The sequence below is a fragment of the Gossypium hirsutum genome, chromosome A08 (assembly GCF_007990345.1).
Source record: "Gossypium hirsutum isolate 1008001.06 chromosome A08, Gossypium_hirsutum_v2.1, whole genome shotgun sequence".
Lineage (NCBI taxonomy): Eukaryota > Viridiplantae > Streptophyta > Magnoliopsida > Malvales > Malvaceae > Gossypium > Gossypium hirsutum.
The window spans coordinates 91850534-91862330 of record NC_053431.1 but is presented as its reverse complement, the minus strand read 5'-3'; positions in this window follow the sequence as shown (position 1 = coordinate 91862330).

Here is an 11797-nt window from a genome sequence, read left to right as displayed (position 1 = left end):
ATGTTGGGACTATTGATACTTTCTTTTCTTCTATTCTGAACCTGTCTAATTCTTCGATTTTGCGGCGAGCGTTGACAGCAGCTTAGAGCCTATGGTTTCACCGCAATCTCCTCTGGAAAGGAGTCACGACCTTGCATTACACAATTATCTTGGTAGCAGACCAATTTTTGCAAGATTAGGCAACAACTCGAGATGCGTTTGGTAGAGTGTAGCAGCCCGTTGGTGCAGTTCAGCCTTCGATTGTAAATTTGATTCGACAAGGGCGAACTTTGCTCAAATATAATGTCGATGCAGCAGTGCCTGCACCGCAATGAGCTTCCTTCTTTGCTTCCATTCTACGAGATTATGCAAAGAACTTTGTACAAGGTGTTTCCGGTTTGTTTCCAGTTACCTATGAACTGCACATGGTTGAGCTTCTCGCTATCCGCAACACTCTCTAGTGGCTTAAGGAAAAAGGGTATTAGTAATGTGGTTATTGAATCAGATTGTAATGATGTTATTATGGCACTCAATTCATCTAGTTTAAACCTTTCTGAGTTTGGTCTAGTTCTTCATGTTTGTATTTTGTTGCGTGGACATTTTCAGCATTTGTCCTTCCAGTGGAACACAATGGACTGCTAATAAGGCAGTTCATGAGCTTGCTTAGGTAGCCTTGTTCTATGCTGATCATCAAACATGGGATATTCCTCCCCACTCTTTTCGTCCTATTTTAGATTCGGATCGTTATGCTTCTGCTTCTAGTAATTTTATGAGATATAAGTTTAGGTGTATGGGACAAACCTATCGACTTAAAATTTAGAAGTCTCACAATTATTGAATATATTTGTTTTGTTATTCATTTTATTAATAAATTTTACCTTAAAAAAGCTAAGATTTAACATTATAAATATATACATTAGTAAGACATTTACATTCAAATATCATTTAGAGAATCACCAGTAAAAAAATTAGCTTTTAGTATTATTTGGTAGGTTTTATTTCATCATAAAAAAGTTCTACTTTCATTGTTTGAATTTCATTATTTTATTATTATTTGATATTTAATAATAATTTTATTATTTAATACCAACAATATTTTGTTCTTATGAAGTTGAATAAAAGAACTGAAATTAAAATGCAGTTAATTGAATTAAAAATTAAACAAGTTGACATAAAAGAATCTCCCTTGATGGAAGATGATGATGAAAATAATAAATTGAATAATATCAAAGATTAAGAACCTGACCATGTTTTTGCAATATTATTAGTTTTTATTTTTTAATTAAAATTTATTTTTATTGTTTTGAAGAAGTTGAATGTTTGAATTTGGTCTTAATATAATTTGTTTTTAATTTTTTTAGGAAGTAGAAATTTTTATTTATAAAAAACAGGAAGTTGAATTTTTTATTTAATTTATATCATATTTTTATTTTTTTACATTTTAACTTAATTATGGTTATAACATTTAATTTAAAAATTAATTTTTTTATTACCTCCCTAACTTTACTCATAATTTATATTATTTTTTAATATAATGTTTTCAATAATTAAAATATATAATTTTATGATAAATTCTGTGGAACGCGAGAGTAGCGACGAAGGAGAACCTGCAACACGTTCGACAAATAAGGTTCGTATCAGGGAGACAGAGAGAGATCTGGATGTGGCAATGGATTTAGCTCCGATTACAAAGAAACCTTTGTCATGGAAGGATCGTTTAATAGGGACTGGCCTTGCCAAAGGGCAGACAACAACTTCGAATGTTTTTTTTTTTTTATGAAGGGGAATTCGAGTTATTTGAAACATACGTCGTGCGTTCTTCAATTAATGGTATTCCATCGATTAGTTTCTTTGAATGGGTAAACTAGATCCTAATTAACAACATGGCTCATACATTGGTAGTTAAGCTTCTGGGAAGAAGCATTGTGTATATTGCGCTTCATAATAAAGTCCATTCTTTGTGGAAATCGTCTTAACCGTTTTGCTTTATGGATGTTGAAAATGGTTACTTCTTGGCTAAATTTCAGAACCCAGAGGACTTTAAGAAGGTCCTATGTCAAGGACCTTGGATTGTTTATGGGAAGTACCTAACCTTACAACCTTGATCTATGGATTTTAACACACCACAACCTTACCTCCGTATGGTCATGGCGTGGATTCGGCTTCCTAGATTGCCAGGGCACATGTACCAATGGAGAATCCTGTAGGAAATAAGAGGATTAGTAGGGAAAGTAGCGAAACTTGATTTCAATATGGATAATGGGGTTAGGGGATGGTTCGCAAGGATGGCGGTATAAGTAAATCTGGAGAAAACATTGATCTTTCAAGTTCTGGTCAACGGAATACTGCAGAGTGTTGAATACGAGTATCTACCCACCATTTGTTTTTCGTGTGGCCATTATGGCCACATAAAAGAAATTTGTCCTAAAAGAGTGAATAAACCAAAAGAATTTAAAGAAAGTGTTGCGCATGGAGAAGGAAAACAAACAAGAAAAAAAAACTTCAAACACGGATGACTCACCAAAGAATTCAGATGATTATGGCCCTTGGATGCTAGTGGAAAGGAGACGTAGATGACCGCCAAGGACAACCAAGATAAGTGGCAGACAGGACCTTGGACCTACAAACAATTCAAGGTTTCATGCTTTGGAAACCCTAATTGGAGATGAGGGTATCCAAAAACAAGGTTTTAGACTAGGGACTGAAATGGGCCAAAGGAAGACAGGCCCAGATGTTTCACTCATAATGAAAAAGGTAGGACCGTCACATATAGGTTTGGGTCAGCAAGGGAATATTGTGAGTAGCCCATGGCATAGAGAATTGACTCGAAGCAGGTCTATTGAAGATAGTGGGTTAGGAATTACTATGGGCCATAGAGGAGCGAGCCCTGTTGATTTGGATATATGGGAAGAAGCGGGTGCAGCCAACCGAAGCTTGGGGCAATGTGGACTAAATGGAAAGAGTCCCCTAGTTATAGGGTTGGATCACATAAGCCCGTTGAAGGGATAGGACCCGAAGAAAGACCTAAAGAAGAGATTGGTGGAGGTGGCTGGAGAGGGCCAGTCCAGTCAAAGAAGGCTTAAACATGTTACAGTTAGGGTTAGAGGGAAAAGGGAGACCTACTTGGTACACGGTGGCGGCGCCTTGACAGAAGAAAGAATCTTTCCCAGTTCATTGGAGTCTGATGTTGAAGAGAAAAGGAGATCGAACCGAGAGGGGCATGCACGAAGTACAGTGCTTGTTGGGGAGAGGGGAGAAGAGAAGACGAAAGAAAAACACTTTGCAGGGGTCGTAGTGGAAGCTCGCTCTCATTCTAGTTAGCAATCGAGACCTGATGGACTGTAGGAGGTGATGATGTCCACAATGAAAGACATATTGGATTCAGGTTGGCATTCGGTGGTGGCATTTAAGGGAAACATTAGCCCCGATTCTTCAACGGGTTTACCCGTAGGTAGGCTTGGGGTTGTGGGTCATCGCATAGTGCAAGGAATTTCACGCTCTGGATGAGGTAAGTCTAGAGGGAATAGGCAGGGCAAGAACATTAATAAAATTATTAGGGACAAGGGTAGTCCTTTCAATGCCTCTTCCTCAAGAGTCCCCTAGGTTCTTCTGGAACTTTTACAAAGTCAGTTCCTATAAGGTTTGGTAACTGAAGTATCTAAGGAGTTGGGCGCGAGCCTAAATGTTCAAGAAAGTGAACGATAGTAGGAATTGAAAGTATATTATAGGATTATTTTTTTTCTAATGAATTCCAATTTATCTTTATTCACTTGGAACTGTCAAGAGTGCGCAAGTGCAAAGTTTTCGCACATTTTTAGAGAGTACAGTATGGAATACAAGCCCGATGTCGTTAGTTTGCTAAAAAAAGAGTCAGTGGCTGTAGAACATATGAGATAATTGCAAACTTAGGATTCCAGAATTCACATTGGGTTGAAGCACGAGGATTTTCAGGTGGAATTTGGATAGGTTGGAAGGATACGGCTCGTCTTGAAATTGTTCAAAACCACCCTCAATTTATTTTGACAAGGGTATTTATAGGGACTCCCGTATAGGTTGTTACGATTGCTTTCGTATATGGAAGTTCGAATAAAACTAGAAGACGATTGCTTTGAAAGCATTAAAAGAAACCATCCTTAATACTTCTACTCCCCTAGATGGCAATAAGGGACTTTAATGTTATCCTTTCCAAGAGTGAAAAAAAATGAGGCAGTATTGTTGGGAGACGTTGCCCTTATTTTGGAGAAATTTTTTAGTCCAATGAGCTACAAGACTTGAGGTTTAGAGGGTTGTCATTTACCTGGAAGAAAGATGGGACCTTTGAAAGACTAGTTTGAGCTTTGGGGAATTTGGCTTGGATTCAAACTTTTCCAAGGTGTCACATCTTGTAAGAATCGAGTCAGACCATTGACCTCTTTTTACTAACCTCTGTCCAGAGATTAACTTACTAAGAGGATGTTCTTTCCGCTTTCTGGCCGGATGCACCCAGCATCAAAGGTTTTTAAACATCATAAAAGATTTGTGGAACTATTGCGGAGACATGTCTGACACTTTAGATAAACTCACTGTGGCCCTCAAAGAATGGAATAAGAATGTGTATGGGCATATTAGAGTTTATAAATGGAAATTAGTACAATCCTTGAGTCAAATTTAGAAGTAAATGGAAAGGTCGTTCAAACACGTCATTAAAAAGGGAGATGGATATGAGAGAGGAACTTGAAGAGGTTTTAAATCATGAAGAGTTACTATGGAAGCAAAAATCAAAGTGTGATTAGCTCAAGTTAGGAGATAGGAACACAATTTTTTTCTATAGTCGTACAATGTATAGAAGGAAAGTTAATTGCATTAATGCCCTATGTAGTAGGAATGGTGAGTGGTTGTATGATTCAAACGAAATTCAATCTGAAGCATTAGGCTATTTTCAAAAACTATATAGGGAGTTGCCAAGTAAGACGGGGGAGTTACCTCCTAGCCGCTTTCCCCGATTAGAGTAGAATAGCATTGGATTGCTAGGGAAAGAAGTCCCAAATGATGAAATTAAAATGACACTTTTCAATATGACACCATTAAAAGCACCTAAAAGTGATGGATACCATGTGGTCTTATTCCAGAATCAATGGGATAGTATTGGGGGTACAATTTGCGAATAACTTAAAGTTTTTAAAGGTAGGCCTATTGATCAAGATTTAAATGACACACTCATTGTTCTTATTCTAAAGATTGGCTAACCTAAGGAGATCTCATAATTCTGACCTATTAATCTTTATTTCATACTCTATAAACTGATTATGAAAGTTATAGAAAATAGTTTCAAGGTAGTATTCCTTAAGATAATTGCATAAGAGCAAGTTGGTTTCATCACAAGACGAAATATCTCTGACAATATCATCATTGCTAAGGAGCTAATTCATTCCATGCGAGGGAAAAACAAGAAATGAATGACTATTAAAATTGACTTAGAAAAAACGTATGATAGAGTTAGATGGTAGTTCATAGATAGCTCTATCCAAGCAGTAGAAATACCATATTTTTTACGCAAGGTAATCATGTCTGCCATTTCAACATCCACTATACAAGTTTTATGGAATGAAGTTCCTACAACAAAATTTAAACCTGCAAGAGGAGTGTGTAAAGGATGTTCTCTATCACCTTACTTATTCGTTTTATGTATGGAACGACTAGGGCACAGTATCAAATCGGTTGAAATCTCCGGTGAATAGAACCCTACTAAGCTAACTAAAATAGGGCCAACTTTATCACATTTATTCTTTGTAGATGATTTGGTGATCTTTTCAACAACAGATATAAAACATGGCTTGTTGATAAAGGACATTCTGGTTCGTTTCTATAGCATTTCAAGACACCGTATAAATGCACAGAAAACTAATATGTTCTTCTCTAGAGGGGTTGATGACACTTTAAGCAATCGATTAAGCGAGCTTCTAGGATTTCAGTAGGTTCAAGAGTCAGGATCATACCTATAAGTTTCGCTTCTACACAAATGGGTTACTAACTCTACCTTAGGGTTTGTAATAGAGAAAGTCAGAGCTAAATTATGTAATTGGGATGCAAAACAGTTGTCTATGGCAGACAAAATTACATTAGCTCAATCAATCCTTCTCTCTATTCCGAACTATTTTATGCAGTCCATGCGAATTTTGAAAGGGGTTTGTAACAACCCTCACCCGTATTCAAAGTCGGAATAGAGTTACGGAGTATTAGCGGACTTACAACACATTTAAACATTCAATTCACATATAATTTTACATTTCATGCAAACATTAATCAAACTCAAGCATATTGTCCCTGTAACGAGCCTACAAGGCCCTAAACATACATTGTGAGTAGTTCGGGACTAAATCGATAGCTCAAGAAATTTTTACTAAACTTAGAAAATTTTCCTCAAAATAGGGGACATAAGCCCTTGTAGCCCGGCTGTGTGTCTCACACGGCCACCAGACACGCCCGTGTCACAAGCCGTGTGGGCATTCGAAATGGGAGCACATTACCGTGTCCCAGCCCGTGTCCTACCCCATGTAACTCTCTGACTTAGGTCACACGGCCAACAAACACACTCGTGTGCCCTAAAAATGGCCATACACGCCTGTGTACTAGACCGTGTGCTAGGCTGTGCTAAACCTGTAGGGTATACTGACTTATGCCACACAGCCAAGTCACACGCTCGTGTGTGAGGCCGTGTGAAACATACTGACTTGATTTCAAATTCAACATTAGGGACACACGGCCTTGTAACACGATCGTGTGTCATACACGGCTGAGACACATGCCCGTGTCTCTGCCCGTGTGGACAAAAATGCGCTATTTACCAAGCCATTTTTCCACTTCAAACTTGCATGTACTTATACAACCTAAAACAACCACAACCAAGGCTAAAATGTTCCATTTCAATATCAACAACTAACATACTTAATATACCATAATTTGCCTACTCAAATCATGCTAATTCATATTTCCAAAGCATTAATGTGTACCACATCAACTAAGTATTTCTTAGCCTAAAACCACAAGCACAACCATTCTCAATTCATCAACCATTAGCTACTTTAAATGTTGCATTCAACAAGCCATTCTCAAGCAAACATGAACCACATCACTAGAAGACATTAATACATATATATACATCACATAATTGCAAAAATAAGCCAACTTACATGGCTAACACAAAACCAAACACTTATTATCTACGAGCCAACACAAATGACCAAAACCATGCTATATATACCAAAATGACTCAAAGTCCCTATACATGCCATATACTTAAAATACCAAAGTTCATAGGTACCGAGTGATAGGTGGATAGTGTGAAGCAATCTCCAACGATCCCCGAATCTGAGCTAGCTTGATAACACTATAAAACACGAGAAAAATAAACAAAGTAAGTTATAAAGCTTAGTAAGCTCTTATGACATAAATTCAATATAATCATAAACACATAATTCAACAATTGATCATAAGTATAAGAATTCACATCAACTAACAAACCTTTCAATTACTCATTCACAAAACTATATACTTTCTTCACTATTTCTTCAATTCAAAGCTAATATGGATTATGAACATACCCGTACCATCTCGTTCTAATCTCATACATGTTCTCATCTTTCATTTACCCGTTGAACCATTCAGAATAGAAGTCGGACGCTCAAGGGTCTCACACGATAAGTACCTATACCATGGTCCGTAGCCAAATCAAGGTAGCTTATCTCCGATATACTGATATCATGGCCCAAAGCCAAATCAGCGATATGCATGGCCCGAAGCCAAATCGGTATAACTCGCACTTGAAGTGCTATATCAAGGCCCGAATCCAACTCAATGTATCCTCTAATGACATGTCACTAACATCCTAAACTATTCCTAAGGTTCAATTGGGATTTCAAATATCGAATCGTCGTCGAATCACAATCATTTATATCCACAGTCTCGTATTCAAAATTTATAATATCAAAGCATATGAAATACATTTGTATTGAAATTTATCACATACGAACTTACCTCGAATGTGGAAACGACGAAATAAATCGATTAGTCGATAACTTTAGTTTTCCCCCGATCTAGATCTGAATTCCGTATTTCTTAATCTAAATATATTCAAAATTAACTTATTTAATCATCTATCTATTCAATCCAATCCAAAATATAAATTAGGGTTATTTTACACTTTTGCCCCTAAACTTTCATATTTTTACAATTTAGTCCTTATTACACAAAATCACAAATTCATGAAATTTCTTCAATACCCATGATAGCTGAATTACCATAATGCCCCTAGCAACCCATATTTATGAAATTTTCACACATTTAACCATACATTTTCACATTTTCACAAATAAATCCCTATTTTGCATTTTCACTAAAAATTATTTAACAAAACTTGTATATTTCACAACAAACATTCATAATCTATCATCAAACATCAAAACATGTGCTTATTCATCAATGGAAACATTCAAAATCTTTAATTTTTTTGCAAAATAGTCTTTGGGCTAGCTAGACCTAGTTGCAATGATCTCAAAAACATAAAAATCATTAAAAATTGAGCAAGGAAACACTTACATACATGGACTGTTATGGTCGAAAGCTTCAAACCCTTTCCATGGAGTTTTCAAGGTTAATTTTTGATCAAATATGGACAAACAAAGATGATGGCTTTGTTTTTTAGTTAATTTACTTAAGTCATTTTAAAAATTACCATATTAACCTTGTTTAAAACATTAAAAATCACTTAATATATACCCATAATTGATCATAATTAAAATGGTATATTTACCACATAAAGACTTCCAGTATTCAATTTCATAGGCATCTGATACCTTTAGCTAATAGAACAGCACTTTTACACTTACGCGATTCAGTCCTTTTTATCAAATTAATCAACCAAATGATAAAATTTCTTAACGAAACTTTCACACAATCACATTATAATGCTGTAGACATTAAAATAGTAATAAAATAATATTTTTACTTCATATTTGTGGTCCCAAAACCACTGTTTTGATTTGACTAAAAATAAGCTATTACAGGGTTTGTGAAGAGATTGAGTGATTGGCAAGGCAATCTATGTGAGGGTCTAATTCGTGGAAAAGGAAAGTAGTGTCAGTTGATTGGAATTCTGTATGCCAACCTTGAGTATGTGGCAGCTTGGGCCTTCGATATTTAGAAGACCAAAATGTTTTATTCCTTCTAAAATTATTGGTTTAATCTCGTCTTCAAAGAAGAAGCCCTATCGGTTAGTGTGTTGTGCTCAAAATATGAAGTGAAAGAGAGGATCCCTGATAGCATTGTACAAGGGAATTGTGCAACCGCTTGGAGAGGGATTGCAAAGGTATGGTCCTTGTTGAAAGAGAATATGTGTTGGTCAATTGGAACAAAAATCTCAGTCCACTGTTAGGAGGATTCTTGGATCCCTAAAGTAGGACCGTTAAAAACATACATACCTACCATTGACAGACCAATCATAGATTTCTCTCTCAAAGATATGGTAACAGATGATGGAGCATGGAAAAAACCTGTTGAGAAACAAACGAGAAAGATCAACCAAAGTTGTAATAGACCCAGGGGGTAGATAAAATAATCATTCCTTAGCAGAATCTGCTAGGGAAAAAAGGAAAGAACGCAATTTGATTTGATCCTCAGTTACGCCTTGAGGTTTCATGCTGAGACAAATCATATGAAAATTTTTCAGATGTTTGTGGGGATTTTTGTTTTGCAATCCACGAAAATTTGACAATAACTAGATTAAACCTGACTTCAGTTCAAAATCAGTATCCATAGTAGGATATGCAATGCACAATGGCAGTTGTTCTGTAGGAGCTTCGGCCAATTGTTGAATCGTTTAAGCCATAGGTTGATGTGCTAGATTTGGGTTTTCGTTAACCCTAACGTTAAGCACTTCTTCTGGTAGATCGACTCCTACTATTTCGCTTTCAAGTGTTTGAGTAAGGTTTTTGTTAACCCTAGACTCAAGTTCATCGTCTACTTCTATTTTCGGCAGTGGGTTACTCTGAGTCCTTACCGCCCTTGACTTTTTTTTTGTAACTTCGTTTCCTTGCGATTGGCTTTCGCAGTCTTCTCTATTTCTGAATCAAATGCTAGAATACCTAGAGTAGATCTGGTCATAAGAAATAAAAGAAACAAGATTAGTACGTTACCAGTCCCTGGCAACGGCGTCAAAATTTGATACATCGTTGAGAGCACCAAAAATATCCTATCCCTATAAAATAATAAAAAGAATAGTATAAGGGAAGTAGGGTCAAATATTCAGGGATTGGATTTTCACAAGTTCCTGTTCCTCAAGATCCCGGACAGAGTCGTACCCAAGAAAACCTGCATACCTGGGAAAAAATAAAAAAAAAATAAAATTAAAAGTTTGATTGAATTGAAAATGCGAAAATTAAAATTAAAATTGTAGAGATAAACAAAGTTAAGGAAAAAAAGTTTTTTATGGAGAGATCCCAGCCTCCAGTTGTCTCGATCTGCCTTGGGTTCAATCCTAGGCTTTTCGGTGATCCTTCTCGAATAGAATAAACTAGTTATAGTGGAAGAGAACGCCTACGACCACCATTTCCACTTAGATTTTAGACTTACGATTTATAGGGACCTGATTCTAGCCAACCGTCACTTTTGTGGAATCATCTTACGCTAGATGATCAATTCTCAATGGCGAATGCCACGCCATTTTGTCTCTTAGGCTCAACAACCACCGACGTAGTAAGCTAACGAATCGACTGTGCAACCTTCCCAAAACATACAAAGTGGTCGTTCTTTGCACAAGTTGAAAAGATCACCTTTGAAGGAACATGGACGGAAGTGTCTGCCCCGTAATGCAGAGAAATAATGAATACTTGTTGAAAAGGCTAAGTGCGGATTCTAAGCCTCATAAACCCTTTTTGGGGAATTTCGACAACTTTTGGCTAGATAAATTTAGTGGCTCATGCTTTTTGGGGAAAAAGAAATAAACGTAATGAAAATGGAATTTTTATTGAATAATATGAAAGGAACAAATGCTAAGCTTTTTGGGAGAGGGAGTGTTTACAAAAAAGATGAGTGAGATTTGTGTCACTCCGTCCCCTATTTATAATACTAGGAAACCTAATCTATTCCTAATTGAATTCTAAAAGATAAATAAAAATAAATAAAGATAAAAGCTAAAATTAAATCTAAATAATAATCTTTAACAATTATCCTAATATAATTAAAATTTAAATAGAGTCTTATGTTTATAAAATCTCTTCTTTGCACTTTTGCCCCCAAGTCTTCCACACTTTGCATTTTTAGCACCACTTATTTCCTATTTCACATGTTGTCCCATTTTATCTTTAAATTCACGCTTTTTGCCCCTAAATTTTCCTTTTGTCTTTCAATTTAGTCCCTACAAGATAAAAAACCATAAATAGCTTAAATTAGTAGGATCATACTTAAAATAAATATGTAATTAATATATAAAAATATGTCATTCTAGAGTATTATCAGACGATGGAGCATGGAATCTTAAGGCTTTTAGCGAACATCTGCCAGAAGAAATCGTTAAAAAGATTGCAAACATTCCTCCTCCGTATCCACTTGTTGGCCTAGATAAAATCTTCCAAGTACATACTATGAATAAGGGCTTTTCAGTTAAGAATGCATATCGAATGTTAAAAGAAGACACATGGAATGTCCAAGATGCTAGATGGAGAGTCCTTTGAAAGTACTAGGGACTGCATCGAGTACGCTTCTTCCTATGGCTTGTTTGTAAACAACGATTGCTTTCTAATCTGGAATGTGTACATAGGGGTTTTGGACAAAATATATCATGCTT